This window comes from Ursus americanus, chromosome 30, assembly GCF_024610735.1.
Source record: "Ursus americanus isolate L20-20 chromosome 30, mUrsAme1.1.p, whole genome shotgun sequence".
Lineage (NCBI taxonomy): Eukaryota > Metazoa > Chordata > Mammalia > Carnivora > Ursidae > Ursus > Ursus americanus.
The window spans coordinates 1,324,676-1,330,675 of NC_142156.1; positions in this window are offsets into that span (position 1 = coordinate 1,324,676).

Below are 6,000 nucleotides of genomic sequence, written 5' to 3' on the forward strand. Positions count from 1 at the left end.
CCACAAGTCCCACACTTTATATGTTTTATTGAATCAGATAATTGATATTCAAATTCAGTGACTTAGTCATGTCATTAAAGACATCAAGGGCTGTTCTGGCCTGTCCTGCCTGCCTTCTGGGCCTCCCTTAGGGTGAGTGGTTGCAGCAATCCTGAGCCTCACGTTCTCTGCACTGCACCTCCAGAGGCAGCAGAATATAATTGACCATGGACATGTCAGAGAGCTCAGGGATTGAGGCCAGGGATTATCCCCTGTCTGGTCAAAGATGTGTTTCCTATACTTAACATTCCTGGTACTTTGTGGGCTCCCACAAAGTATGTGTTGCAGGAATGAGCAGAAATTGCTTCCTTCCTAGGAGATCCTGCCAATCCTCTCCACCTGCCTCACTGACCACAGGTGGGTCCTGTGCAGCTTCCTGAGCAGTCTCGAGCCAGGAAACACCTTGCATGGACAGGTGCGGGCTTGATGAGTTGGGCGGATATAATTTCGCCTTAGAGCTATTGGGATTTTCAGTCTCCAGATTCCACAAAAGAAGGAGACGGGTCACTGTGGAATCTGTTCCAGGGAAAGGGCCATAATATCCTCTGGGAGCGGTCTTGCATTCCATTTACAACAGGAAATACGATGAGAACTTCTCCAAGGGGACCTCACCTACCCCATCTTCTTCTCTTTGTACTGATGGGTCTACAGCTCTCTGACTGTTGGTAGGAGCCAATGCTGATGCTGGGTGCGGTCAATGGCAGCAGAGCAGAAGGAGGATGGAGTGGTGGGAGGTTTTGCTTGATACCCTATACAGCTCTCTGGACTGATCAGTGTTTTCAGCAGAATGTTTTCCTGCTCTATCTAGTAGTTTCCATTTTTCAGCTCTTTTCTCTTTGTGAGGATCCACTTCCTTTCCAATTGTGGAAGTCAAATATCTTTTCACCAGATCCACAGTTTGCCTCAATCTATCTCCAGTACTTCCCTTCACACTAGAGAGGATTGCAAGCTCTAAGTGTTGTGAGTAGCAAGTCCTCCCCACACACAAGATGAGTCTCAGGGCCAAGACAATGGAAGTTCCTGTCTTACACAAAGAGATCCTTCAAGTGTGCCTGTTTGGATAGTCTCTGTTTTTGGCTTTTGTCACTTCTGAAGATGGATAAAAATTTCATTGAAAAACATGGAGAAGGAATTGGAAAAAGGAACATTTTCCCTGAAGGAAACACACATTTCTTCTGAATGTGACCTGACATGATCAAGGAAATAGTTTATGGTGATGGCACACCTACTTAGAGATGACCTATAGTCTTTTATGCTCATTTTCCAGAGTTTTACTGAGATGCAATTATATAAAATAAATGGCATCTACCTTAAGTGTATAGTTTTATGAGTTTTAACATATGGATATACCCATGATACCATCACCACAATCAGAATAAGGAACATATTTGTCACCACCAAAAGTTTCTTCATATCTCTTTGTAATCCATTCTCAGGTAACCAGTGAACTGGTTTCTGTCACTATAGATTACTTTGCATTGTCCAGAATTTTATATAAATGGAATTGTACAGTAGGACTTTATTTTTGTCTTCCTTCTTTCACTCAGCATAATTATTTTGAGATTCATCCACCATTGCATGTATCAATAGTTTTATTTTTTATCACTGAGTAGTAATCCTTCTCATGAATATACCATAATTTATTGATTCACCTGGTAATGGACATTTCGTTATTTTCCAGACTTTGGCAATTGCAAAGAAAGCTGCCATAGTTTTACTGTATGGTGACTAACATAATATAATAAAAAATATTATTATTAAAAAAAAAGAAGGCTGCCATAAATATTCATGTCCTACTCTTTATTTGGATACACACTTTGATTTTTCTTGGTTAAATACTTAGGAGTGGAATAGCTGGGTCATAGGGTAGATGTTATGTTTAACCTTTTAAGAAACTGCCCAACTGTTTTCCAAACTGGTTGTACTATTTTGCACTCCCACAAGCAGTGGAAGAGTGTTGCAACTGATCCAAATTCTTGGCATCATTTAATGTCTTCCGTCTTCTTAATTTTAACCATGCTAGTAGGTACGTCATGGTATCTCGTTGGAGTTTTAGTTTCTATTTCCTTAATGACTAATAATGTTGAGAGTTTTCCCATGTGCTGTTATGTTATTCATATATTTTCTTTGGGAAAGTGTCTGTTGAAATATTTTGGCAGTTTAAAAATTAAGCTATTTGTCTTTGAGCTGTAAGTGTTTTTTATATGTTCTAGATACAAGTCCTTTGTTGCATTTATATTTTGGAAATACTTTCTCCCAGTCCTTGGTTTGTCTTTTCATTTTCTTAACATTGTATTTTGAAGGTCAAAAGGTTGGAATTCTGATGAAGTCCATTTTATAAATTTTCCTGTGTTACAGTTTCTGCTTATGATGCTCTGTTTAAGAAATATATGTTAAGGGGCGCCTGGGTGGCACAGCGGTTAAGCGTCTGCCTTCAGCTCAGGGCGTGATCCCAGTGTTCTGGGATCAAGTCCCACATCAGGCTCCTCTGTTATGAGCCTGCTTCTTCCTCTCCCACTCCCCCTGCTTGTGTTCCCTCTCTCGCTGGCTGTCTCTATCTCTGTCGAATAAATAAATAAAATCTTTAAAAAAAAAAAAAGAAATATATGTTAAGCACAGTTTACTAGGTATTTCTTTTCTGTTTTCTCCTGAAAGTTCTACTTTTATAGTTAGGTCTTTGATCGATTTTGAGGTTAAATTTTGTGTATGGTGTTAAGGGTCAAGATTTATTTATTTATTTATTTATTTTATATTTTAATAATATTTTTTATTATGTTAGTCACCATACAGTACATCCTTGGTTTTTGATGTAAAGTTCGATGATTCATTAGTTGTGTATAACACCCAGTGCACCATGCAATACGTGCCCTCCTTACTACCCATCACCGGCCTATCCCATTCCCCCACCCCCTCCCCTCTGAAGCCCTTAGTTTGTTACTCATTTTATTTATTTTTGTACATGACTTTCCTATCAGTTCAGCATTTTTTAGAAAGATTGTTGTTTCTCCCATTGCCATGTCCCACAGTTCTGTTTCTGGAGTCTCCGTTATGTTTGATTGATCTATGTGTTTATCTTCATGCCAATAGTACTCTATCTTTTCACGGATTTCTGCCCTTTATTATTTTTCTCTTGATCGTTCGGATTTAATTTGCTCTTATTTCTTCTGATGGATGCTTAGCCCATTGACTTGATATCTTTATTTTTTTCCCCTAATAGGGGTGTTTAGTGCTGTTCATTTCCCACTGAGCACTGCTTTAGCTGAATTACAAAATTTTTCATATGTTGCATTTTTATTTTCATGCAGCTCAGAGTACTTTTAAAATTTCCTTTTGATTTCTTCTTTAGTCCAAGGGTTATAAAGAGTGTGTTTATTTTTTTAAAATATTTGGGGATTTTCCACATACCTTTCTGTTACAGATTTTCAGTTAATTTCACTGTGGTTAGAAAACATTCTTTGCTTGATTTGATTTCTTCAAAATTGACACTTATTGTATGGCCCAAAATATGATTTTTCTTGGTAAATGTTCCCTACACTCTTGAAAAAAAGATATTTCTTTTTCTATAGTCTCCATTATGTTTAATTGATCTTTATGTTTATCTTCATGCTATTACTATGCTGTCTTTTCATTGATTTCCACTCTTGTCTTTATTATTGATTTTCTTACTATGTTTGGATCTAATTTGCTCTTGATTCTTCTGATTTAGTTTGCTCTTATTTCTACAGTTGTTTGATGGATTGTTCTACAAATGTCAATTAGTTCAAGTTGTTTGAGAGTGTTCAGTCTTTATGTACTTATTTTCTTCCTACTTGTCCTTTTCAGTTATTGAGAATAGAATGGTAAGTCTCCAACTGTAATAGTGGATTTGTCTATTTCTCTTTTTCAAGGCTCCATGTATTTGGAAACTTATTGCATTTAGAATTATTCCATCCTTCTGATGAACTGATACATTTATCGTTATGAAACATCGCTCTTTCTCCTTGGTAATAGTCTCTGATATAAAATCTACTTGTCTGATAGTAATAAAGCCTTTACAGCTTTCTTTTCATTAACATAAGCAGAGTAGTACATATTTTTTATCCTTTTACTTTTAACTTATTTATATTTTATATTTAAATCGAGTTTCTTGTAGATAGCACATAGTTAGATCATGCTTCCCTCCCCCATTTTGACAATATGTGAATTTAATTGGGGTGTTGAGACCTTCTGCATTTAATGTGATGAAAGACTTAATTGAGTTGAAATCTTTTGTTTTTTTTTCTGTTTGTCCCATCTATTCATCATCTCCTTTCTTCTCATTTCTTGTCTTCTTTTGGTTTACCTGAGTAATTTTTTTTGTGATTCTGTTTTATTTCCAATATTGTCTTATTAATAATACCCTGTATAGTGTTTGCTTAGGGTTTAATGTGTACATCTTTAACACAGTCTCTCTTCAAATAATATAAAAATAATTATTATGTATGGAATGTTTGAGTCTCGCCCCAGATTCATATGTTGAAGCCCTAATACCCAGAGTAATGGGAAGTAACCAGGGTTAGATGATGATCTTAGTGCCCTTATAAGAAGAGGCACCAGGACCTCTCTACATGCACACACATGTACACGCACCAAGGAAAGGCCATGTGAGCACATAGTGAGAAGGCGGCCATCTGTAAGCCAGAAAGAGTCCTCACCAGAACTCAACCACTCTGGCACCCTGATCTCAGACTTCCAGTCTCCAAGACTGTGAGAAAATAAATCCTGTTTTGTTTAAGCCACCCAGTATGCAATATTTTCTTAGGGTAGCTCAAGCAGATTAAGGCAATGATCTTACAATTGTATATCTTCATTTCCCTCTCCTAGTCTTTGTACTAGTGTATATAATTTTACTTCCAGATATGTTATAAGCTCCACAATGCATTATGTTTTCCTTGAAGCATTCAATTATTTAAGGAAATTTAAAAACCTAAAACGACATCCTATTTGCTCACGTTTTTGTAGTGTAGTGTGGTTTTCATTCTCTGTGTAGATTCAGGTTTCCATCTGGTATCATTTCCCTCCTGCCTGAGGGGAAGTGATATTGTTGTTTTCCTATAATGTTGTTCTGGTGATGGTGAATTCTTTTAGTTTTTATATGTATGAAAAAATATTAAATTTTCTTTGGTTTTGAAAGGCTTTTTCCTTAGAGTGGAATTCTAGGTGAATAATTTTGTCCCTATCATGTTTTAAGGATGTTGCTCTATTACATTCTGGCTTACATATTTTCTGCTGAGAAGTCTTCTGTCATTCAAATTTTTATTCCCCTATACAGTTTTTGGTCTGGCTGGTTTTAATATTTTCTCTTTACTATTGATTTTAAACAATTTGATTTTGATGTGTTATGGTGCATGGGGAAGTCAGGGTTTATTGAGCTTATTGGAACTGTGGGCTAGTGAAAATTTATAGCCATTAGTTCCTAACATACTGTTTTCTGTCCTCAATAATTTCTGTTCTTTTTTGGGGACCACAATTATGTTCCTTAAAGTTGATCTATAGATAACTGTTACTCTGTTTAATTGTTTAAAGTCTTTTTTCTTTCTGTTTTCCATTTTGGATAGTTTCTAATTGTTGGCATATTCAAATTCACTAACCTTATTTTCTGTAGTGCTTTATCTTCTGTTATTCCCAGGCTGTGTATACTTTTTGTTGAAAATTTTATTGAGCTAATTGTTGATTCATATGCAGTTGTATATTTGCCTATTTTTCACCAAAGTTTGCACTTTGCAGAATTATAGTACAATATCACAACCAGGATATTGACATAGATACAATCTACCAGTATTATTTAGATATCCCCAGTCTTACTGATATGTGTGTGTGTATCAATGTGTAATGTCTTTCAATAAAGCTTTAAAATCTTCCCCATAAAGTGATTGCATATTTTTATTAGATTTATTTGTAATTACCTTATACTTTTGGTTGCTAATATAAAATTAGGTTTTC